Source organism: Calonectris borealis, chromosome 12 (assembly GCF_964195595.1).
Source record: "Calonectris borealis chromosome 12, bCalBor7.hap1.2, whole genome shotgun sequence".
Taxonomy (NCBI): Eukaryota; Metazoa; Chordata; class Aves; order Procellariiformes; family Procellariidae; genus Calonectris; species Calonectris borealis.
In genome coordinates this window covers 22,971,364-22,998,336 of record NC_134323.1, presented here as the reverse complement: position 1 = coordinate 22,998,336, position 26,973 = coordinate 22,971,364, and positions in this window count along the sequence as shown.

Here is a 26,973-nt window from a genome sequence, read left to right as displayed (position 1 = left end):
GGCAACAACACACCTTGTAACTCTTCTTTTGTCTGGGGGAGCAAAAAATTCCATGGGGCAGAACCATCTATTCTGGTCTGAGTCCAATAGTCTTCTAATTTAAGCATGTACCAGGTCTAATAATATTTTCCTGAATTAACTTGCTTTTACATTGCAAAAATTAAAAAGAAGCAAACTCTGCTTCAGGAAAGCGCTCCTAACAAACAGCTTTTATTGTTTGCGTATGACCTCTCTTCATCTACCCAGAGCTAAGCTTTCTGTAAGCATCGTCAGTGGACTGCTCTGTACCAGCAGACAATTTACTAAAAGATACAGATCCGGAGAAGTAGGACTTGGTAATCATATATATTAGTATTTTTTAAAATAAAAACTGACTCCAAGTTTTTTAGTCAATTAAACGCATCCGGCACATCATGTATGTGATGTAATGACAGCTCAAGACTAGAAATGCTTTTGATGCATTATTAACCATAAAAAAGGCATTAAATACCAAGCTTGAATGCCATAGGGATGCATATTTCAATAGAAATTATTTTTCAATATATGCTTAAAGTTTATTTTGGTAAACAGATGACTGTGGGCTGTCACAGATGGAGACAGATTTATGTTTAGTTGCAGTCTTTTTGAAACGAAGGGAAATAGCTGGACTTGTTGAACACACGGAAGGAACATAATTCTTTCTCCCAGCTGAGAGAAGGTTGAGCGGTAGCTTGGAAGGTGCCCCAGTTTGGAATATTAATTTCAGGGTGACAGTTGGGAATACCACCAAGTAAATAAAATCTAAAAAAAGAAAAAGAAAAAGAAAAAGAAAAAGAAAAAGAAAAAGAAAAAGAAAAGAAAAGAAAAGAAAAGAAAAGAAAAGAAAAGAAAAGAAAAGAAAAGAAAAGAAAAGAAAAGAAAAGAGAAAAGAAAAGAAAAGAAAAGAAAAGAAAAGAAAAGAAAAGAAAAGAAAAGAAAAGAAAAAAAAGAAAAGAAAAGAAAAGAAGTCTCCAAGCAGGAACCAATGGCAGAGAAACATGAAATTTCACTACCTGATCTAAAGGTATTATAGCCATGCATTCATTTTCTGAATCTGCAAACAGAAGCCAGGCCAAAGTTCAAAAGTACAGTAAGTGAAACTAATCCTGTTGCTCGAACATCCAATAATCCCTGGCAGAAACTTGGAATTTTTCATCCAGTATTGTATTACCAACATTATAACCACCTACCACCATGTATTTAACGAAAAAAAAACCAACCAAACCAAAAACCAACCACCCTTCCAGCCCTCACGACCCCGAAAAGACAACCCACAGAGGAAGCCTGGCAGTAAATTTCTGCCTCTGGTTCCTGTGGATTCTTGACTCTGATTTGCAGAATCAGAGCAGCTAAAGAAAGAAGACCCTGATGGAGAAAACCCAGGCTGTCCCTCTGTGTCCGTGCATCACTCCTTCCTCATTGTCCAGTATGTTTTTCAGATTAAACGTCCAGGCTGAAGGATTTGATATCTTCCATTTTAGGAGAATTCTAAAATTTCAGTGTATCAGTGTTAGAAATTTCTTGCTGATATTCAAATTACTCCACCTGCTTCATATATATATATATTTGTGTATATATAAATAGATATATTATCATAACCGATTTTAGTCTGGTATTGGGGTTCAGTCCTGCAAACATTATACCCGATGCCTATTGATTTTGCAGGGACATTACGAAAGTGAGGTCTGCAGGATCAGCCCCTTTACGTTTAGATCTTCAAACATTTGTAGACTGTTATCAAGCCTTCTTGTACTCATCTCTTTGCCAAGCTACACATATTCAGCTCTTTTAATCTTTTCTCATAAATCAATCCCCTCAGCCCCTTAATCCTTTTTGTTGCTCTTCCCTAATCTCCTCCTGGCTTGTCAGTATCTTTCAGTACCGCGGTGTCCAGAACGGAACTCGCTGCGCCAGGGTGTCCCTGCAGCACGCGAGCGTGGGGAGCCTGATGCTCCCAGCCCTGTGGTGGGAGGATGCCCCAAACCATTCGCTTTTGCTGATGTCTCGCATGGCAAACTTGAAGCGTGGATTCCCACGCTGCAGTCAGCTGCCTGGCTCCAATGGAAGTTTTGGCCTCAGCGATTCCCCGTTCCAGACAGCAGTTTCTGCTTCTGCATACTCTACACCTCTTCTTGAGCTGTTCTACTACGTGAAGACACACCGTTCCATCCAATGTGGGGACTGCCAGCAAGCAATGCTGCCTGCCTGCTCCTTTTTTATTTTTCTACTGCTTCCAGCTTCTGAATCACACAAAACAAGCCTCAATGGCTAAATAATCCAAGTAACTTCAACTTTCACCCTTTACCTCACTCTGCCTCTGCCTTCTCCTATTGTTCTCGGCTAGATTCAAAACAAACAACAGAAAAGAAATATTTTTCCATTTCAGTACCACTCTACAGTCAATGGAAAGGTATCGCAGAAGCTTCCAGAACAAATTCTTCCACTGTGAAGCAATTTTCTCCTTAATGACGCACTGACTCCACGTGCTCTGTAGCTGTAGCAGAAACGGGGGCATGTCCCACCGCACCTCTACTTTCCTTTCCCACCTGTGCAAGAGACAGAATACGGGCAGCCACTCCCGAGCACTGGTTTTTAATGCAAAACGAGACGATGTAGTTAGGTGCAAAGTGCACCTGATCTGTCCCATGACAGAATCAAAGCTGCACCGCCCCGCAGCACGCTTCCCCGGTGCAGCCACGTGCTCTGCCGGACACCGATCTCCCCACGTGCAAACCACTGAGAATCATAAACCAGTGCTAGATCCAGGAGAAAAAGAGCCCCGTATAAATGCTAATAATTATTTTAGGCCTGCAAGGCCTTTTCCTATTGTACAGACATGGTGAGCTGGCAGCTCTGATCTGGGAGGTGTGTAAACTGTTGGGTGTTTTCCCTACACGCTCACCCCCCCGCTTTTTTGATCAGAAAAGCCGCTTCACCATTTCACTACCAAAGAATGTTGCAAGAAAAGAAAAATACAGGTTAAGTTGCCTTTAATCTTTAATTCATATACAAGAACATATCGCACATGGTAAAGCATAAAGGAAGATCCAAAGTCAGCGGGTTATGCAGACTCTGCCAGACCTTCACTTTCAAAGAGACACAGCCTGGGGAATTACACAAATGGCCTTCCATTGCCCTCTTAGTTTCTTTTTATGGCAAAATGCTTTGCTTTTATCAATTCCTCCCCCTTCTATGAGTCCCAGAGGCTTAGGCAAAACAAAAGGCAGATGCGCAAAATGCACCCTTCTTCTCTGAATGGAGTGGGAGACTCGCTCCGCAGGAAAGCAACGGACGGATGGAAAATGCTCTCTCGAAAAGTAAAAGCCAGTAAGCGCAGACAATCTTTCTGCCTGGGTGAAGGAATTTGGCCTGGCCAAAAAAAAAAAAAAGGGGGGGGAAAAGAAGGGGGCTGCTCTTTTCAAGCCCCCGTAGGCACTGCTGCATTAAACTGTGTCAGGCTGGAACAGACAGAGGAGGAACACGAGTCTATTGTTGGAGATAACATCAAAAATAGAAGCAAAGAGAAAGTGATCCTGCAGCAGGATCCTCACAGGGAGAGGACACTAAACCAAGTGCCAGCTTCAGCTGTGGGAAACGGTGCGTTTACAGCGGAGTTCAAACCAGGGCCCACGAAGGATGGGGAGTAACCTCCTCAGCAGCTCCCCAACGATGGCAGCAGAAGCCCGATCCCAACCACACACACGTGAATACGGGAAGGGGCCGCAGCCCCGCGGCAGAGCCCGCCTGGCAGGGCACAGGCCAGCGCACGGCGCCCGCGGGCAGGGGCCCTGCGCCACGCTCCGCACCCCGGGGAGCGGGAAGAGACGGCGGGACAAACCCATACTGACCGTATTCCCTACCCTGGCGTGACTACTGTCTCAGATCTGGGAGCCGCTCCCAGCGTACAGCCGTCACGATGGACTGGGCAATCCAACAGCATCTTTGGCAAAAGCTGGATCCTTCTGAAAACAGAATTTCTCTGTGTGAGAAATCTTACAAAAACTGCATTTTGGGGAAAAAATGCACACAAAAAAAGAGGTCTCGATATGAAAACAAACATTGCAACACTTTCTAGAGCAAGAATTTCAGTTTTAAATTTCAAAATTATTTTTCCTTTTAACTCCTTTCAGTAGAAAATATTACAATCTAAATTAAAAATGTTAACATGTTTTCCAACAAAGGAAGATTTTATTTACAGTGAAATAACATTTGTTTTGTGCCAATTCGAAATAAAGACAAATTTTTAACAGCCGTTTTCACCTGATTAATTCTAGTGCTAAATATCCTTGCTCCAATTAAACTGAAAGATTCTTGCACTGCTTTTAAAAGTTGAGACCAAGCTGAATGTCGCAGGGAGCGGGCGAAAATCCTTTGGCTGTATTTATTGTACATTTCCAGTTTGGGTTTGTATTTTTTTTAATTTAGATTTGAAGAAATCACTGTGACTGCTTTTAGACTGAAAATTGAAGGAATGAAAATAGGTAGGAGTTTCATACCTAAATACTTATTTCAAAATAAAATGGCTATATTTTGCCAGTGCAGACTAGCAGAGGTTAGCCACTTGGCTTTCTTCAAAATTATGTTGGATTATTTCTCAGAACAGCAGCAACCAAGGACATGGAAAGCGCACAGTGAGATTAGGCAGCATCTCAGCCTGCAAACTCAATGTTTGTTCACTGAGCCATGTTTTAGATAGTACGCTAACTTACATTTTCTTGGTACTGAAAAATTAATTACCAAACAGCAGCACCGAAACAAAATCAACGCAATGACAACAACTCACACAAGCAGCACACCCAGAATCTGGGGGGCACGTGCCGTGCGGCCCCTGGCCCCGGGGACATGCCCCCAGCTGCCAGTTCATGCTTTCTAAACCCTGGTATTCCATATACTGTAATTATTCCAGTGAGAATTTCAGTAGTATCATTAATTCCAGAGTGTTTCTGTGGAAGCCTCAAAACAGATTATCAAAAAGCTGTGTGTCGCGCTCTGCATTAGGAGTGTTTTTCTCCACGAGCAACTGGGTGGTGAAAAAAACGAGAGAAAAATGGCCCTTGTGGGTCAGACCAGCGGTCGGTGGAGCCCTGCGTCCTGTCGGCTGACAAATAAGTTGTCATTTCCCCCCCTAGGTTTTCCTCTCTTTGTTACGCAGCTTTCACAAACACCACTCTGTTTCAGAGCACAAGGAAAATTTTGCTGTGGAAATCTATGGCTCCGAACCCTTCTGCTGCAAACAGAAAGTCCCGTTCGCTCCGCGGTCTCCGGCTCAGGCTACGGTGAGCTCTCACGCAGACTCCACGCGCCGAGCGGCGCGAGCTGCGGCGTGGCGAGACGCTCACGTCCGTCTGAGCAGAAGCAAAGGGCGGGCGCCGGCTGGGGGCCGGTGCCACCTCTGAGGTGTGACACCGCCCAGGTGCCCGGCTGGACGCGAGCATCGCCCTCAGCCGTCCGTCAGCAGGGGACACAGCTAAACCCTTTGTAAGCATTTCCTGCCCCAATTGCGGTGCACGACGTCAGTGAAGTGGGAAGAGGGGCCGCTACCGTTCGACCAATTTCATGGGAAGTTCTTTTAGAATCAAACAAAATTCAACTGTTGCAAAATGAAATTAAGTAAGATTCTAGGAATGCCCATTTTCTTTTTTAGATTGCTAGATGCTCTTACTCATATAATTTTTGACAGCAGAGAATGAAAAATCTGTAATTAGCAGAGAAAGACATACAAACCGATTAAGAAACAACCAAAATTTTCCTGCCTGCCACCTTTCAATCTTAACACGTCACTGTCTCACATGCAAAGACCTGAATAAAGATTAAATCTGTAATAATTTACTCAAAATCAGATGCTTGCACAGTATGACTGAAGTACTACCTACATGCTAATTCAGCTCGAAACATTAACTAAAACCACAGTGTTAACTCATGGTAACAACTAACATCTTGACTTTTCTGCAAGGAGGAATGTTTAAACACTGGATTCAATTTGCACACAAAACCCGAAAGCCTCGTCGGTAGAAGTTCATATAGAAGGCATCAATCTGTTGTGTAGACTCAGTCTAAATTGGAAAGCTTCTCGGCTGCCATTAATCGTCATGTTAGATTGTCACTCCTCGAAAGCCGACTTTTACCAATACATGATGCTTGCAATCCTGGAGTAACAAGCCTGGCTATCATCTACGAGGAGGCTGCCTAAAGCAAGAAGCACTTGGCATCCTCGCTGCAAGCTACTTCACATGAAGTAATTTGCTAAACTGTGGGAAAAGTCTATTTTAAATTTGGGTTTCTGCTTTTTACAAACATAACCCATGGTCGTAGGTCAGCACATAATCTTCCCATTAAAATCTATTTATACTCCGGACTTTGTTGACAAGTTACATTGGTGAGCTGCACACATGGAGTAGTTCATCGCACCTCTGGTCTAATACTTATCATTCAGGGCCCAGTACAGGAAAGCAGTTGAACAGATGTTTAAGCGTGTGCTGAACTTTGCATAATCACTGGTGTCTTCTTGGTCAGTCCAAAGGTAAGCCCGTTCTTAAGTGCCTTCTTGAACACGAATGTTTTCCTGAGCTGGTCCCACTTCAGAAACAGGTCCTGAGCCTGCTGGCACTCCCGTGCACGGGGGAATTTCACCCCAGTCCGTGACACGACGTGAGCGATGTAGCGTAATGCCTGGGCACGAGTGCTGGCGGAACAGGGCGCCGAGTGAATTGCCGAAGGCACCTGGGAATTAATGGTAACTTGGGACGAGTACCACTCCCTTCAGCCTTTCAGGCCCATGGTACGACTGGTAGGCTGTACTCCTACCATTTCCTTCAAATAATTTAGAAAAACAAGCAAATACAAAAGTGGGATTTCTAACAAGTCATGTCTAGAAAATAGGGGTGGGAAAACCCCACCAAACCAACATGCCAAAACCCAAATCCCGCCCCACCTTTAGGTGGCAAACATCGCCAGGACAAGGAACAGCAGTGCTCCTAGGGCACGGCCCAGCGTGCTCCGTCTGCTCCTATCCGGCACCGAGCAAACCCATCCCCAGCCAGCGTCCGCCTGTGCTACTACTCTCACCTGCGGTCAGTGCTTAATTTTTGTTTGTTTGGACAACAGAAGGTACCGTAAGCCATAAATAAAAGCCCAGATTTGTCACAGCTAGTGTAACGTTTTGCTCAGCTCCGCTGTCTTTCTGCATTGCCGCTTTGCTTATAAGCATCATTCTGACACAAACGCATCATAGCAAACTGTTAAGACCAAGCCAGCACATACACATACCATTAATTTAGCTAATGAATGTAAATGTAAACATTTTTCATTAAAAAAAGTATCTGTGGTAACAGCGGAAGATTGAATGGAGCAGAGAACAGCTTCTACCCAGAACGCACGGGCAGAACACTAATGATGCTGGAAAGCATCACTCTCGTTACCACACCGGGACCTGTTCCTAAAGTCAGTTTTGTACAGCAATTTGGTGTTTTGACATGCTTTATTTTAAAAGAGATTTTAAACTGCTACCTGTATCTACAAACTTAAGATATTGACAGTTTTCATATGTACGCATGATTAATAAAACGTAAGGTGCTGCTTCTATCTTTAAATGTTTACATTTCTGAAAGCCTGGAGAACAGCTAGTTTAAACAATGTATGTATTCTGGAGAACACTTCTTTGCAAACGTTCCCTCTTTCACTGTGATACCCTTTAAAAACGTTCCATGCTAATAAGAATCAACAGGGAAAAAGAATTCCAAGCACAAGAGCTTAAATAAATTATCATCTTTGTAACTCCGCCATAAATCCCCCAGTTGGGATATGATGATTTAGCATTTGTTGCTCTGGCACAAATCCAAATGCCTTGGGTTTCTTAATGGATAAAATATTGCCTTTTCACCTTTCTGACCTTACTTCAACTTCAGTCTGAGGTGACATGAGTCTCCTGGTCTCTGCCCAGTCCTTGATGGACAGGAACAGCCAAAATGCAAGAGTATTTCTCACATTACTGCAGCCCTTCGAGTGCAGGGGGGATGGCTGGGCACAAGAAGCGAGATGCCTCCTGCCAGCATCTGGTCCCTGATGGAAGAACACTTGCATGCATTTTCTCATCTACTGAGCAAGACTTCAGCTCCCAGAATGGGCAAATAGAAAAGATGCAAACAAATCCCCTGCGATCTATAAAGAGAATACCCTACATGCAGAATGAAGAAAACAAAAAAGTTCCCCAAAAGACAACCACCAAAAACCCAAACAGGGAGGGTCACACATGAGCTAGTGCTTGGTTTTTCTTGTTGGAAAGAAGCATTTGCTACTCACTTTGGAAAGAACAGTGCTTCCATCCAAGGTGAACGCTTAGACAGGTTACTCTTATTCAAAATGTAAACATTTGCTTTATTCATTCAGGGTTAACGCCATGGGGGAAAAGAAAGAGGATTGAAGGGGCAGGGGAGGAGAAGCTCCCAGGAGCAAGCCTGAGATCAGCATCACCTCTTCAGTCCCACTTCCACGGCGGAATCCTAAAAACCACCCCAGGACCTGGACTTCCTTTTTTGGTGTTACAAACAGGTTTCCTCCAGTCATTAAATATTGAAAAGTGCATTGTCTAGGATAACACTTCCCTGCAAGAGTTTACTAAGTTGCTTTTCAGGGATACTGCTGCAGATACATAAAAGCCTTGTCCACTCCACTCGCTGCTTTTTCTTCAACGTTTTAAATACCACCTGGCTTTTCAAAAGGTGATTTCAAGGCCATTTGATTGAGGAAGTCAATTCCTCAGCTAAGCCATTTTTATTAGAACATTTAAGGAGTAAATCCTGTAGCGCTTACATTTATCTGGTTTATCTAGCTTCCAGGGACCCAGGGACATCTCATTTTAGGGGTTTGGTTGACTTCTCTCCCAGCTAAAATGACAAGTCTCAACGTCTTTACAAACCATACGACTAACTCGAGACCCCCGTTACCGGGCATCGTTCAGTTTCTACTTTCCAACAGAATCAGGAACTTCAAATTAAGGAAACCTTCTACATTTCTCCTGAGTGTAATGTTAGGTACCTACTTCACGGCTTCCGAACGAACATGGATAGCAAGTACCAGCTGGCTGTTGCTGCGGTGCCATCAGTCCTGGGCAACCTGTTTTGGGGGTAAGAGCAAGCACGTGACAAATCGCACAACCCTGCCTGCAATCTGGCTGCTTCAATTAATCATGTTTCAGCCTCTGCTCTGAATATGCATGTCGGGGGAGGTCACTGCTAGCCTCTTTACATGACTAATGTACATAAACTTGTTTTGAACGCTTATGTTTTGGATACATGTTAGAAGTTTGTGGGTATACAACATGCCAAAAAGATCGTTGAGGAAGAAATATTCTGAATAAAACGTGTTATTACACCAAGACAGAGAATTACCACAGTACCTTCCAGGCTCAGCGCTGCAGTCCTGAACAGACAAAATCCCTATTGACACCGAAGCCGTCGCAAAGGGAATACGAATGCAACTATTAGAGATATTTCTTCGTGTTATCGCCTTCTCTCTGTCATAACTCCAGCTGCAAATAACGTGTCCTTGCTCACAGCTCACTTACCTTGGATAGTCTCTTAATTCTGCTTATACACTGAGCTACAGCTAAACATGCTGCCAGAATAACGCACAAGCACGCACGTATTTGGGGCACCGGTCAATGTGACCACGCAGAGGTTTTACTCGCCCTCGGTCTGCCTGCGGCACTCTCTGCGTGCGGCGCCTTCTGCACGGCGCCGCGCGGTGCCCGGGGCAGGCTGTGAACTTCCCGGTGGGAAGGTGGAAGCACCACTCTCCTCTGGTCTCAGCTTTGCCGACATGACCCAACGGGCGCCAGCAGCAGCTGAGACGCCGAGAGAGAATCGACCCCGAGGCCGTGCTGAGAGGAGCGATGAAAGTTGTTCATTAGAACACAGAAGCACCTAAACTGGGGGTCGGAGAGGCTGGTCACGCTAAGGCAGGGGAAGGCCAGCCGTTGCTGGAGTGCGGAGCTGGGCAGGGAGGCTGAGGGACACCGTCGGCGCTTCCTCCATCCCGCGGGGACGGGCTTTGTCTCCCGCGGCCGACGCCATGCGCTGCCTCAGCCCGCCACCCCCCCGCCACTGACCCGGGGTCGGAGGCACACATGCTGGCCTTGAACTCTCTGTCTGTCTCCCTGCCGTATTAATTACCATTCCCCTCTGCCAGGGCCAGAAAACAACCTTCACTGCATTAGTGCTAATTAAGAAGAGTGAGCTTCCTATTCTGGCTGCTTAAATCACACTCCTCTACTCATTCAGAGCAGAAAGGAGTGCTGACAATCTTATTAAAAGCAGAAGGAAACACCTTGGTCATGCTTCGAGCTGGCAAACGAGGCCAGCGAGCTTCTGTCCTTCTGCAGGACAGCGAAGCTGCAAGTGTTAGCAGAGGAACAGAAAGGGAGGGTGAGAAAAATGACACGTTTCCTAGGACTTGGAGATCTGTATCTTGGGGAGAGATGGGGAGAGCTTTGGAAACATCTATATTTGAAAGCAGAACACCCGAAATGAGTATTTAAAACAGAGTCCTGTTTGCAGAGTGGCAGTGTAACTCTCCATTAAAACGCGGGCCCAGAGCAGCTCCAGATGATGGCTTTCCAGAGACGCCAGTATTTGGAAAATACGGATTGTGATCCTCCGATTCTCTCAGTATCGGAGCAAGATTTTGATTTGCTTGAGTCATGTAAAGAGATAATAAAGTCAGTAACAAGGTACCATCACTTCCCGCTGAGCTGTAGCCTGTGAAGGAAAGTCTTCCTCGTGGACATTGTGCCGATTACCCCACTCATGCCCCTTAACCTATACAAACTCATTTGTGCATTTTTCATCTAACACACAAAGTTTGTTTCCTCTCTTTAAAAGTGACCTTCTTGGCTAATGTGCTTGCCAGTTTTAATTAGAGTGTAATAACAGACAGAATTAAATTATAACGGGGGGGGATCATGAAGACAAGAATCCAATACTGCAGCTAAATTTATTTTCAATATATTAAATATAATTCTTCAGAATACCATTAGCTATCCATTTGGATACATAAGATCCAATGGAAAACAGAAATTCTTCTAAACCATCCGGGCTTGAGGGCTGGGAACTGTCGTGACTTCATACAGCCAGGATGAGAGGGAAGTCTGAGTCAGTCCTCCCCAAAGAGCTACAGAGTCCTGTACTGTCTCTTTCCCAAAAAATTCTTGGCCAACCAAAATTCCCAAGACTTAGTCTTCTTTTACTGTCAGAAAATACAGAGAGATCCAGCAGAACAATATGTCTTATTCTTCTCTAGTGGCTAGTCCGTAAAGTGGGTGATCATTAACTACTTCTATCATGTATTCTGTTAGTGCGAGCAGAAGCAGTTTAGGCTGTGAAGTGAAAGGTTCCTGCTCTGTCTGTTAGAATACATGTTATGAAATTCCTCCAATTTTTAATTTTTTCTTTTGTTTATGTTTCTAAAAAGCTAAGAAAATTCCCGGAGAAAAATATTTATTAAAAGAAGATGATTATTCATATTGTAAAGCAAGAAAAAAAAAGAAAGTCTCCTTGTTGCACGTGCATTGATACCATCTCTTACTATCTCATGACATTATTTTTCCACAGGGCCCAAATCCCGTTGCACAGGACAGACTATATGCGAGCTGTTGCAGCTGCTGTTGCCCCTTCGTGCAAACACAAAGAGCAGCATGGCTGTGCCTGCAGCCCCTGCAGTTCCAGCCCATGTTGCCAGCAGCCCTGAAAAGCAGATCGGGAGAGCAGACCGCGACATCCACACCGACTATTACTTTTCAAGGAACAACAGTTTCTGCAAGACACGCGGTTGTCCCTACCTCCAGTACGCGTTATATATGACTGGAGGGGACCTAGAAAGCGGTCAGGAGTTTCAGTTGTCTGAGTTAAGCAATATCTGAGCCTTCAGCATTTGGTTTATAGTCCTCTGGGAATGGTAGATGTGTGTTAATTGCATGCTATTATTTTAATTTTTATTGCTGAACAACTTTCAGAATCAATAGAAGGCAATGTCCTGCTCTGAAAAGGATGCAGGTTAAGAGACAAGAGCAAGCACTCCAAAGCAGTGGAAAGCCCAAGATGCACAAAGCCAGACTGGTTCCATCCAGAGCATGCACTGGGAGCCAGCGCCCAGTACTAGACAGTGCTGATTTCCCCTTGCACCAGAGGGCTAAATCACATTAAGTCATCCACAGAAGCATTAAATAGTTTCCTGACATTACATTTCTGTGTAAGCAGTTAAAGCTGTTGCCATAGGAACATTAACAAATATAGTGATGTGTATAATTGTGAATAAAATGGACTGGGAAAAAAGAAAGAAGATGGCCTACACTATCGAAAAAGTTCAGGCTCTCTACACTGCGCTGCGTGTCCGAGTACCGAGACCTGGAAACACCCGCAGCCACGGAGGAGCAGGCTCGGGGCGCATCCTCTCGCAGGCCCGCGCAGGAGGGCAGCTCCTGCGGCAGCAGCCGTGTGCCGATGCAGCGCCAGCACCAGAACAACTCTGGCCCAGGAGAGCGGCCCCCGCCCGGGCTGGCAGCCGTCCTGCCCTGTTTCCGCCGACAGAAAAAGACCTCGGGAAAGAGAGGCTACCTCTTAAGCCCGATAGCTCAGGCCCTCCTTCCCCTCATTGCCCCAGCTTTATGAAAATAGAAAGAACACGTGTTCCCATAGTCACTCGCTGGAGGGAAGCTGTGGGGTATGTGCTGACAGTCTGAACGCTGAGCTCTGATTTGAATACTATTTGCATATTGCAGGTAGACAAAGTGCAACTGTATTAAAAACGCGCGCGCGAGGATGCACAACGTGAGGCAGCAGTCTGATGACACGTCAGAAATCAAGCCTTCTCCCCAGCATGTTTCCCAACGCACTTGCTGGGGCCCCTCACGGCTACTAATGCCCAGCCTGGCTAGTTTCAGGGAGGCTCTTAATTAAACTTCCGCTCGCCAAGAACGGTTTGTATTTGCAGAAGTGAGGACACAGCCGTCCTCGTGGGAACACTAGACAGAGGGTTTACCCTCTGGGTAATACCACTTGCTAGCCCCAGCACGCAGGAGTCGTTTCGAGGTAATCCGAATGCAATAAATGTCTTTCACTGCTGTTGACTAAGCTGAAATTCTGCACGTTGTTTTCAGGCATTCAGTTAGGACTAATGAGTGTCTAAAGCTTATCATAGGTCTGAATGCGAGCCATCCCTCCTCACTGACATCCTCTTGATCTTTAAAAGCTCAGTGATCTTTGGCTTGAGCGTAACCCCTGCGGGTTCGGAGGTTAAGTTTTGGGGATGCAGTCAGTGTCTGAGCGAGGCAGGACAGGATTGCACCGAGGTTATGCCAAGGCACTGCCGGGGGAGGAAGAAAGCCCCGACTCGTACAGGTGGCTGTGTTATTTGTGCACCAATTCACATGACAGGAAAGACGTTGCATCAAGAGCAGGACATCTCACCAGTGCTTCACCAAACCTTTGCAACTCTATCAAGACCAATGGTCAATAGACATCAACTATCTATATGCAGGAAAATATCGTTATGTATTGCATTTCTGTCTACCTGTTGGTCCACTAAGAATTTTCAGCGCAAGAAAACAAAAAATCGATCGTATCATCAGCATATCAACACTGTCGCATACATGAGGGCAAAAATAATGATCTAGCTATTATCTTCCCCATGTAGTTAATGAAATATAGGGGAAAGAGGCTTTTCATTTTCTTACATTCCCAAGCAAAGAGCTCAGAACATGATTTCCCCCCCCTTTAAATACCTGTTCGTTTACAGTTGTTTAATAGACAGTACTATGGCTAGATTAGACTATAATCCATACATAAAAGTATGGAACCTAGAAACAAAATACTATGAACTTCTGGTTTGGAATTATAGCATCATCAGCCAGAGATCGATTTATCACCGAGGAATAGGGGTAAGGATATTTGCACGGGAATAACTGATTGATTGTAACACAAGAAAGAGCATTAGACACTGCTAAGTTATTAAGAAAGCGTAACGGGCTAGATGGACAGCTGACCCTATAGGGTTTGAGCCTTCTCCTATTCTCCCAGTAAGAAGGAGCTTCCTCCCTTTGTGGCTTTGTTCTACGTCCATCCTCAAAGATAATATGTGACATTTTTCCCACCCGAAGGATTTTTTCCTGTATGAGTTTCATTGAACATCATTCTTCCACTCCTGTTCAGTGACCCACCGGGAGCTCTGAGGAGAGCCAGTGCAGAAGTTCAGGCAGACTGTGTTTTCAGTGTACTGATTACAATATACATAAAATAATATTTTGTACAAGTTCAGAGGGAATAATTAAACATTGCTCTCAGCTCTTGACAGTGACTTTTACAACACTGTAATGAGTTATCACATTTTGACCTTTACATCCAACTCACCTTCTGCGATTTGCTGAAAAAACTTTGAACACCATATGAGTAAAAATAACACAAAAAGTACTAGAAGATAGGCATGGGTTACTGCAGATAAATGAACGCAAACATCAGGTATCCGTACAGGAAGCAACTGAACTACTTCCTAGTGTTGGACTTAATAGCAAATTACCAAAGAGACACTACACATTACTGTAGTAAATCTGCACATCAAACCAGGCAGAAAGCAACCTGCAATTATACAATTAGACTGATACACAAGCTTCCCGCTAGTGTTTATTTCTGCTGCCAATCATGCTGCTTACTGGAAAACAAGGGCTCTTAGCATCCATCGTGCCTCACACTTTTTCTCCTCTATGCTTTCCCATTTTGAGGGGCTTTACTTGATCACATCTCATTCTTTTAACATCCTGAGGGATCTGTCTTTAAGATTACACCTTGCCCAGGTCCCTTTTGGCTCTACTGAAATCCACCCTTATGCATGGTGCATAGTCTATCCCAGCAGCAACCAGCTGCACGGAACATAAGAGTAGGAAAGAAGAGACAAATAAATGTTTATTATTAGCTGATGAAGGCAGCTGATTGAAACCTAACAAACCCCTTGATTTCAAATGAAAATTATTAAATGAAAATCATTTAACTATGCTGTGCCCTGACAAAAACCATGAAAGGTGAATGCAACTAGAAGTCTTTGTATCTGAGCTTGGTCTCCTCATGATATAGTGCCTCTAAATGACTAAACGTTGAGCACATCTCAGATACTTCAAATAGGTCTACTAGCTCAGGTTCAATGCACGTGTGATCTCTCAGGTCCCTGTGATAATTTATTTTTCCTACCCTATCTTTAACCACGCCTGTTCAAACAGTTATACTTTTTGTGTCTCCTGAGCATCATTCACTTACACATACCTATTATAGCCTAAATGCTGTGAGCTGTATGCCTTTTCGTAAAGTAAGTCTGTGCAGCAAAGGGATTAGATAAGTCTGTACAGCAGATGCTATTTATACAGCATAGCTAGTCAGCAGAGCTCACGTACAGGAACGTACATTGGGTATGGGTACAGGGTAATCTTGAAGAGCCATTGTATCACATTGCATCTGTACGAGAAAAGTGTCTCATACCCGTCCAGCCTATCGGAACAGGGGCAAGAAAGTAAATGAGGGTGCACGCCCGGTCGTGAGAACACCATTTCAAATGGCGAAGGCAGAGGAGGCAGAACCTCACAACAAACCTGGACGCGCACAGTCTGCCCCGGGTGCTGGTAGCAAGGTAGTGGGCTAACTGGGTGTCGCGGTTGGCAGTTACATCAGTCAGAAATGCACGTACCACAGAGAAAGTTTTGCGTATTTTGTACATACACGCAAATGGAATTTCTGATAATAATTCTCTTTTCACAAATTATTTTGTTTAGATTTCTGGATCTCATTTAGCTTTCCTATCAAATCTTATCAGAAGAGAGTCCTTCATTTCCCAATAAATGTTGAGAGATTTCTGTCAAAAACGTTTGCAGCATTCACCAGCTCAAATCTCAGTGACTCATGCACACATTTCTGGAGCCCACATTTCATTCTGGTGGTAAATGATTCAGATATGTGGAGGCACGATAGCTTAGAGATACGGAGTGGCATCTGCAAGAACTCGTGTGGCATCGCCCCGGCAGCACGGGCTGTGAGCACTGAAGGGACAAATCAAAGCATGAGTAACCCATCTACTTGCTCGGGTAGCCGATGCCGTGGCTGCGAGATTCAGTTTGCCCCGACCCACTCCTTCCCACCTCATGGGATCAGCTTTCTAACTCTTCCCTCTCGCACAGTTTAATCCTGAAGGTTAGCTCGCTGTGCTATGGGCTCACCAGCGCCCGCATACACTTAAATTAGCAGACCTACTACTAGCAAATTGGAAATTTCTTCTGCTCCCTTTCCTCCGAGGAACGCACGCTTACTTTTACAGAGGAACTGGTCTTCCTTTCATACATGTGTTAGGATTCCCATTTTTGACCATTTTTTATGACAATTAAAACATTTTAAATTGTGACGCAGTGCTGTAGCTTTTGGAAAGCATATTCATGGATGTCAATAAAACAGTTAAAAAGAGAATACAAGTCCCCAGATTCTCTTACTTGAAGAGCTAGTCCATGTAAGAGAATCCAAGTATCTCCTCACAACAATGCACAAACGCAGTGTCCTATCAATGGCAAAATCAGAGTTCAAATGACAGAAGTGTAGCCAGATTCAGAAAGCACTGAGATACCCAGCAGTCATTTACAGGGTTTAGGGACCAGCTTGGGGGGGTGGTTTTTTATTTCATTGAGATGGAAAATTAATGTTTGACTTTCATCACAGAAAAATTGTACGAAGTTATCAAACTAGAGATCTTGGCACCAATGAGCAGTTGTTTCAGGAAAGATCACTTGGCACACAAAATTATGAGGCTTCATGTACTGATCTGAGCAGATTTGTTACCTAACCAGTAGGAAGTCCTTAGTCTATAAACCACTTAGGAGAGGCAAATAAGCAATCTTCTTCTAAGGAATAAAAGCCTTCTATAAACTTGTGTGAGAAGACAGCAATTCTCTGCTGCTGATACCTATTTTTGAGCTGTGCCACACAAGGCACTTCAGAATTTTTCTTTGGACTTGAGCTCGAGAGCTTTTCTCCCGAGTAAGGAGAACAGTAGGAATGTACCATGCCACTGTTTCAGTATCAAAAAAATTGTCTAGCTGTCACTGTACAAGGGTTTAAGAAAAAGTCAAATTCAAAACCAATCTAACAGGCAACGCTTTACAGCATTTTAGAGTCGAGATGGTAATTTGCAACGACACCTAACTTACTGACTCAGGAAAGACTTTAATAAACAGAATAGGATTAGAGCAATATCCAGAGTCTCTAAACTTGGAGCACCTGCACAATAAGCGTTCGCTTTTCTTTCGTGCCTTCCCAGAAACTCTACAAAGTTATAGGTAAAATGTAAAACAAGTATTTTTCACTATGTGGACCTTTTACCTGAAACACCACAATAAAACTATTCAAACAAGCTTTTTCTTTTTTTGGCATCACTGGAGAGATGGAGAGTCCCGATGGTCTCTCAGGACTATCACCACAATGGTCCCTAGAGAGCACATTAAGCATTTCTTGCAATCTGCATCTTGGCAGAAATTCTTTCATAACGTAACGCAACGCAACGTTTGGATTTACAAAGGAAGCTACATTATATACCAGTTTGGTACTAAAATGAAGCCTTTTTCCTCAGGGGTCAGGAGGCCAGCAAGACCTCCATCTAAATTTTCAAAGTACACGGGGATTCAGCTGTGCCTTTTGCTTGTCAAAATAAATACAGGATTAAACTGAATGCAGTGTCCTGGAAATGCACGTAACACTACGACAATTCAAACACCAGGTCGCACAGTGGACAGGCTGCCAGGGTACTGCCACCAGCACGACCGGCGTCCGTCCTTCCCAGGGTCCTGACCCGCACAGCGTCACGCTTCGAATCACAGCTCTTGCATTTCGAACCCTGCAAGTGGTATTGCACTTTCTCACTGGGCAAAGAAAATTTTCTGTATTTAAGAGACATTTAGGCTGCAAACAAATGGATCAAATTGTGCTCTTCCATTTTTAACATAATCTAAGTAGAAAGCACTTACCATCAGTGCACAAAGAGCTCAGCCATGCTGGAGAAGAACAGCACAGCAATAAGAGCAAAGGTAGAAAATGGAGGATGCAGATTATAAAATTCAGTCACATTTTAAAATTTTCTGCTACAATAATTCACTTTATGTAGAATTAATGTGGCTGATTGAACGTTTGTGCTGTAATTTACTTATAATTAACATTTTATGGTGAACAGATTTCACCATCTCCTTCATGCTGTGAACTCCAAGCCATAGGTCAAAAATAGAGATGAAACAGATAAGCACAAAATATTCTCACTGAAATATTAATGAGATTTTAATTTACTACTTTAAAAATACATCTTTCATCAATGCCTGTATATCATATCATTATTTTAATTTTCTTACATTGTATTAAAAATATAATGAACTTTCCTAACTGGTTGAAAGACCCTGAAATATCTATTGTGAAGAGACAGCTCAGGGGAACAAAACGGTCCAAACATTCGCAGCTATCAAAAATCTCACACAGCGATTGGATAAAAGTCAGCTTAAACTGAACATAATACCTTTACCGTTAACCAACTAAAACTGTGGGTCTCTAGTCTCACAAACGCTGCGGTCCAGCAAAGAGATGCTATTCTTCCCACTAAGATCTTATTTAAGAGCATAAGGTTAGTCGCTAAAAAAATACAGCTGCCACAAACTTCCTAATGCGTTTTAACAGAAGTTGTTGCATGCACTGTTGAGCTATAATATATACAAGGTGTTGCTTTGATCAGGCATTCTTATCTTTTAAGCCAGTTCTGGCTAAATTTGAAACCCTCCAGAACAAGGCTCTGCCATTAAGACAGACACCATGAGTCAAAGGAAAAATACGCTTCTTCATGGTCTAGGAAGAAAGTCAGAAGAAAACTTGTATAAAATCTCAAATCCACTCACAACATGTATTTAACGCTGTCTTTCCTATTACCTAAAGATGACAGACCGCATCTGAATAAATTATCAAGTCATCTGCAATTCATACCGTTTCCTATATTCCAACGCACTATCAAACAGGCAACTGAGGACATTCCCGGAATGATCTGGTGACAGAGAATGAAGATATGGGATGACAATGAAAAAGTCAGCAGAAAATCATAAGTCAATGGAACTATTTTATGCTCTTTACTTCCTAGCCTGCACCAGTCCATTCAAAAGGCTCATTAGAATTTCAAATGAAAAGCTGAATAATACAAGCATTATAAATCTGTTACAAACAAACCTAAAAACCATGGAATTTTCCTTCTTATTCATACATGGAATTTTCCTTCTTAAATTGCACTGTTTTTTCCTACAGGTTGGTTTGTTGGGAATCAGCAACTATATGTTTTTAGGGTAAGGCTGTCTTTTCTTTTCTTTTTAAATTTACTTTACTTCTTTAAATTGAAGGCCAGTGCCTGCCTGTCTCCTTGGTCCCTCTACAGCTTGAAGAATGGAATCCAGACACCTTTCAGGTTTCTCTACGCAGCTATAGGCTTTTTCTTTTTTTTCTTTAAAGACATTACGAGTAAAAAAATAAGTTATTTACCCGTGGGAGAAATCTCAAGAGAAATCAGAGCCTGAGCTTACTGCTGCATCCCACCACAGAATGACTCCTAATAGGAAGTTAAATTCTTATCTGCAGAAAGTAAGACCTCGTAGTAGAACAGCATCAGGAAGGCGATTTCTGATGGGTCCCAGTACCTCCACCCCTCCATTGACACGGTAGGTCTCTTCCCAAAGTTGTTCTGTAACACCAGGGGACTTGTTCATACAAATATCTCTGCTGATGATTAGAAGTATTCACTAGAAGTCCTTCAAAAAGAAAAAAACCCTTAATGTTTCCTTTGAAGTAAAACAATTCAGACCATTTTTAGTAATAACAGAACAAAAAAATGTAACAAACTACCACCAAGATCTGAGTGGGGTGAATGTACTGTTTCTTAGAATAGCAAGAAAAACACCAAAGATACGAGAAAATACATAATACCATATTAATGGGTAAAACCTGCATAGCATTTTTGTTGTTTCTGGTTTTTAACATTTTTCATTGTCAGCATAGAAAAAAAAACAAAACCAAACCCAAACCAAACCCCAAACAAAGGAAAAAAAACCCCAAACACAGCAATTGAATACTGAACCAAGGATTCCAAAATAAAACATTGTAGTGTATCACCCACAGGAGTCCCAGTAAAACTCTGGACTTCTCAGACACTGCCAGACAACAGGACCACGTACGTGAAGCCAGAACACTACGTTATGCTTTGGGAAGCCAAAGTGCTGGCAGCGAGAGGAACCGATGACTGTCGGGTTGAGATGTCCTCACGACCCAACAGAGCACAGAGCGGCTCTGTACGCCGGCTCGGCGCGCTGCGAGGGGACGGTGAGTGTCAGCGATAGACCAGGACAACACAGCAGCCTCGAGGCTGGAGAAAGAGCTGCTGAAGCGGACCAAGTCAACCAGTGGCTTAAAAAATAAAATTAAAGGACTGCAATGTGGTAGAGGTCTTCACCCCTTTGATCTCTTACCTAGTGCTGATATGCCACTGAAGCTATATGGGCTCATCTTTAAATGAAGTATTAATGATGAGAAACTATTCTGACAGATGTTATCTCTGGACTTTCTCATTCCCAGAACCTCTGTTACCCTTTTCTAACACACAAGATTTTTTTCCAGAAAATCAGCTAGGGTTCTACTCAAATATTGGGCTAAACCTTGAGAGATTGGCTTCCACAGGCATCTGCTAGAAGAAAATCTTAATGCAAAATCTGAATGAGAACCTTAAATTCTAACCACCGAATCCCAGAAACATTATTTACTAAGCACCAAGTTCACCTGGAAGAAATGTTAACTATGGCTGAAAGCCTGGGGCTCCCTGATAAAAAGGGCCAGCCAACGCATACGCTGAGAAATTCAGACACAGTATAGGATGCAACAACATCGCCCTGTCCAGCTAGCGTGTATCATCCTCGGACGGGGTATAGAGGATTCCTGCTCTCGGCTCAGTTGGGGAGCGGGGGAGGACATCCTGTATATGTATTAAAACAGCTTTCTGCATCTTCAGGAATAGAAATGAAATAAATACACAAATAAACAAACACTTCAAAGATAACAATGAAATCTCACCAGTTGCAGCACATGTCCACTCAGTCTCTTTTTTTTCCTAAGTGCCTTTCCTTAGTAAAAGCCATCAAATATCATTGTGAATTAGTAATAATGTTTTTAGCAGCATCGAAGAATTAAAGCAAGAGAGAAAGGGAAGGCATGCAAGAGAGAGAAGGAGGGAGAGAAAGAGAGAGGTTAAGCTCAAAGGCAGAGAGAGCGAAATGGACCAGATTATACAAAATTAAAAAGCAAATACGCGCAGACAATTTGTGCCGAGTGATTGCAAGCAATTACAGTCCGGCTTTTCTGGAGGGAAAATTGGGGAGGGGGGGGAAGGTTATTTCAGCTTAAAAGGAGACTTTATTCATTCCTGATCAGCTTCTCCTACTATTCTCTCTTTTATTCTTGGATATCAATTTAAAAAAAAATCACCCTTCAGATGTTACATGTCTAACCCTGGGAATCCCACCCCTGGGCAGAGAGGGAGGATTTCAGCTTCCAATCGGCTCTTTCTATAGCCCTGAAAAAGCAATTTGCTCATAAAGGATAAAAAAAAAGGGGGGGGGGAAGAAAGAAAGAAAAGGAGGGCAAGAAAGGAAAACCACAACAAGGGCACGCGTTTCTCTTGGAGGAGAGCTTCAATTTTACTGTAATTGTCTGAAGAAGAGCTGCTTTGATCTGCAGAATTATTATTATGCTTCAAATGCCTGCCTGCTAATGTGACAGCTGTGCTTTGGCACGAGCAGACCGAGGGGGACCAGAGGCTAACCTGGGCCTTGCCCCGGCCGCGGGTGCCTCTCCCCCCTCTCCTCTGTGTCTCTGAACTTCATTTCAACCACCCACCTCCGCGGCCCCGCGGCCCGGGGACGGGGCTCTGCGCACTTGGGGAGCGGCTGCACGGCTCCTGCTCAACCCCCTTTGCTTGGGAGAGAGATTAAAATGCTGAGATCGCCTCCCTAAAAGGATCAGGGGAGAGGGTTTAAAGCAATATATTTTCTTGCTGTTCGGTCTCGCTCAATCGCTAGCTGAAGCAATGGGGAAGAAGGCTTTAAGGCCTTTATTACGTTTCTTGTCTTATGCCACTACCTGTTACGGTTGTGAAATCCTTTTTTTTTTTTTAAATTACAACTAAATAATCTACAGCGTTTGAAATGCATCTCCCTCCCCCCCCGCCCGAAGTTAGGCAAATTTTGCTGGCAGCAGGTAGAGAGAACCAGCCTCAGAGCAGCAGCCGCCGCGGCAGGCGGGCGTCCCAGCACACGCCCGGGAGGCACGCGAGCGCGGGGAGCAAACGGATCCTGGGGTTTTCCATTCTGCAGCAAGATACAGACCCGTGTGAGAAGGAATACCACCTCCTTCACATTCGGTGTGGAAGTACAGGGAAGCTCCAGTTCTTCCAACTAAATTTTAATGCGGTTCCCTGAAAATTAAAGTCGTCCCATGAACGCAGCAAAAGCATTTGCCACTGTGGACCCCCTTACTTCTGGGACCTGCAGTCTGAAGTGGTTTGACTTTGTAAAGTCCAAATTGTTCCACGAAACACGGAGAAGCTTGACTGCTCTCCTGTTTTCTTGCTCTTATGCACCATCTCTGTACTTGTATGAAAATACATTCCATGAATACAGGTAGTCTATGATTTTTTTTTTTTCCCTTTCATTTTTATAAATCAGACTTCAGGGTGACTAAGATATTCTGCACATCAGGACAGTAGCATCTTTTTCTTCAGTTCTTTCATGATTGAGGCCAGACCCTTAATACCATACCATATTGGTATCTGTTCCTTGTGAGCTACTTATACTCGGATAAAAACTTTTAGAAAATACGTCTATTTAAGAATATTCTCAGAAATTATTATTTCTAATTATTATTTGAAAGTAACCATATTTAATGATGAAGCTTTTCAAATTCCTCATTATGCAAAGCCCTCTTCTGAAGTCCATATTTGACCATCAGGTCGGGGAGGTCAGCTTCGAATCCCTGAGGCAGATTTGGAGAAGCACCAAGCGCCGGTCCCTCTGAGCGAGCCCGCAGGAGTACAGGCCTTCTGACAGACCGACCCAACACCGTGCAGTGTGAACACTGAAAAGTGAAGCGAAGACAGATGCAGCTTGCAAAATTAGGCTGCACCCATTCAGCTATACAAGACTCCTGAAGGACATAAAAGCAAGTAACATCAAAAATACCTTTTCACGCATCCGAGTGTCAGCTGTTTAAAGTTCAACACTGTATGAACTACGCAGTCTAGAAGCAAGATCAGTATCCCAGAAGTTTAGGATCTTCTCTCATCAACTAATGTATAACTCCTCTTTCCAAAACTGCTGACAGCTAACAGGATGTTTTCTATGCCAGCAACCAAGTCCTGAGCACCACTTATTGTCATCAGAGGAACTTGGTGTGCAGGTGGTCACGCTGTGGAGAAAGCATGCTTTGCACCCTCATCTTCCTCTATCCAGTTTACTTCAAACTTCTGCTCTGCGAAGAGCTGGCATTTGTGTTTGAAGAAGGAATAGTATTTTTTTAATCAAATAGTCAGAAGAGTTTTTCTTCAACTGTAAAATTTCTTATCCACAAAGCACAATTTTGAGGTGTAGCAGAGACGGCATTCAGTCACTGGTGATGAGATATTGGTGACCAAGTATTTTTGTGACTCGCTAAGAACAGAATAAGAATTTTGAGATTTTACAGCTTTCCGGTGAGTAAAGCATTCTACGCGTAGGAAGTTTTCAAGCTACATATGATCTTAAAATCTTCCCATTATTATATACAAAAATAATACTTTGTGTAAGTAAAGGTTTCTAAAATCATATTTGTACTATTTTTCTCTGCTTGTAGAGAGTCAGAGTCCTGGTAACTGGCAGTTTGCCTTCACATGAAGAAGTCTATGAAAAATGGTACAAATAATTTCTTAAAAAGTCTCTAACATCTTTCTGGAATAGTTTGTCTGTAAAATACGTAGCATGCACAAAATACACCGAGAAGTGGTGTGACATGAACAATTTATTGGCATTAGTCTGGGATGAGCCACATAAGTCATGCAGGGCTTCACTACTCATAAGTATTGCCGTCATCTCAAACTCATCAATAACACCTTTACTCTATTGCATCCTAGCATGAACTGTGTATCTATCTAAACTATAAACATACACAATTTTTCAGTCAAAAGAGTAATAGCCAAATAGCTGGATTTCACTCATTTTGTGTTCTCCAGGTAGTAAGAGAGACGCATATTTAATGTACATACCGAAAAGTGCAGTGCCAATAAGTAGAGCGAGTCATATTTCTGAGTTAGTTTATAGATGGCTATATTTTATGGCTGTACCGCTAAAACCATATATGCATGCATATAAAAACAGATAGATATCCGTAAAGTCAGAATCTGCACACATGAAATAGAGGACTAGATAAATGCAAGACAAAGTACATGATAAAAATAATCTTAATTTCTATGTACAATTCTGAACTCTTGACTAAAATTACTACTTAGAAATGAGATCTTGAGGTTATACAGTGTCCTCTCATACTGATCCTAGAGGTTGCTACTGGACATTGCTCTTTTGCTTTATAATTTTGCTAATTGGTCATTAAGAAGTCTATAAGTCTAATTCTGCCTTTGCCGGCAACACACTGTGGGTCAGCAAGTAAATTAATCTACCTCTACACCTCAGTTTCTCCAACTGCAAGACAGGGAAACACATATCCATCACGAGGTCCTGTAGGAGTTAATCTGTTAATGTTTGCATCAATCAAGTTGTCAAGTGCTATTTAAGTGCTTCTTATTACCCATATAATATTTCTCTCCTTCAGGACTCTGTAGGTTTGTAAATGCCTCTTTCGTCACATACGTGAAGTTCTTTTGGGGCAACGAGATGATCTGGATTACGGGCTGCTCAAGCACATCTCTTTGTAGGTGGCCTCAGAACACCAAGTGCTCCGGAGCAAGGCAGACCAAGCACTCCCAATGTTTGGCTCCCGTGCTGCAGAAGACTTTGCCCTTTTTGTTTCACCGCAACACTCTTGTCAGCTGCACTCTGCACTGGATCAGGGAACTGATGTAGCTTAAAGATATATTTGTATCTTATGCCCACGTACCGCTACACGGATAACCTCATGTGAGCCTCCTTCCCACACGGCAAGTGTTAGGCAAGGGTCTTCACCTGCCTTCAGTCTGTTCTTCTTCCTGTGCGTGCCCCCCTTTTTGGCCTGGAAATCGTTAGGCACAAACTCTGAGGAGATGTTCTGTTTATCCAGAGCATCGTTTGCTCTGACTGTTCCAGAGAAAAACTCTGCTTATTCAGGATGCCTGGCTCTGAAACATCTTGGTGAGAGGTCCCACTCTGCGGTACATGTGCTCTACCCACTTCTGCGTCCGGGCAGGAGGAGGGACGAACCTCTAGTCCACATCTGCGATGCCCTCAGAAGCGCAGTGATTGCCCTCACAGCACGCTGTGACACCGGAACACGTAACGCAGTCAAACACCTTCTGGAAGCCTCAGAGTCTGCACAGTCAGGTTGTGCACGTGCCGTTGGCCTGAAGCCTGCAGAGGGTCCTGCAGTTACTCCGCTCCAGCTGGAGAGCTGCCCTCCACAGCCACAAGAGCTTGTGGGTTTCTCCTCCACTTATGGCCATGACACACCGCTGCCATTAGCGCAGGGCAATATAAGTCGGTATATCAACTCTTATATAATGCGTTAGTGCACTTCACCTGTACAACTCTTGTCTATACAGAAGGTGTGCAGCATTCAAGGCACGTGTTAGCTGGGATTCCTGGAGCCTGCATGCATCAGGAGCTTCTTTAGAAAATATAGTAGCTATTCTTCTAGTCTTCTCACAAAATGAATTCTCTCTACTGGCACCAGTGAAGCTAAATACAACTTATAAAATATTGAGCAGATCTTCATAAGGAATGCAACTAAAAAAAGTGACACTTTAATTATTATCTTTATGCTCCAGAAATATCCCATCAATATGAGGAGCAGATAATTCACAATACTGTTTCATCCACTCTGCAGAATCAGGAGATGCTGGTGCATCATCTATACCAGGCCTGCAAACATTAGTGCTATGTATCTATGTACGTAGCCTGTAGTTATTTATCAATTGTTTATGCACGCACTTATTTATGAACTTATTTAATTTATACACGTTTAGATTGTAGAGCATGAGATGATAAATTCAGGAGAAAAATACCAACTCGTAGAGTATGACCCTCCTGCCTCGCGTAGCTGAGAACTCCCTCCCTCGTGCAGGTGGAGTGACCCGGACCTTCCTGCCAGCAACGGGTTGGCAAAGCACTCCAAAGAACTGAGACTTTGGGAAGAGCAGGGTTCTAAGCAAATCTCTTCCATGTGATTTTCTCCACAGTGGTCTTGAGCAAACCAGTTCTTCCAGTCTCTAGAGATCAGTTTAACAACTTTTTTGCCCACAATTGATCCTTGGGAAATTAGTGAGATTCTGTGGCTGTTAGTATGTCAGCAAATTAAGTAACTTCCAAATTATTTTTGTATTTTCAACATAAGCTGCGCTATGTGCAAAATTGCAAATCTCTCCATAAATCACATCATAAATAAATAAATGTCTCTGCATAACTACTTGTTAAATAGCTCATTTTCCCACTCTTCCAGCATTGACAGTCAGCCACCTAAACTCAAAGTCCATCAGTTTCAAAGCAAGACATTTAGCAGGACTTTTTTTACCCCGGATTTCTTTTCCTCCTTACCCTTGAGTGTTTTCCCTTAACATTTTAAGTAAAACTCTATTTTTCCTTTAAATATATATATTTTTGTGTTTTCTCAATGTACCAAGCATGACAGAGGCAAATGGCAT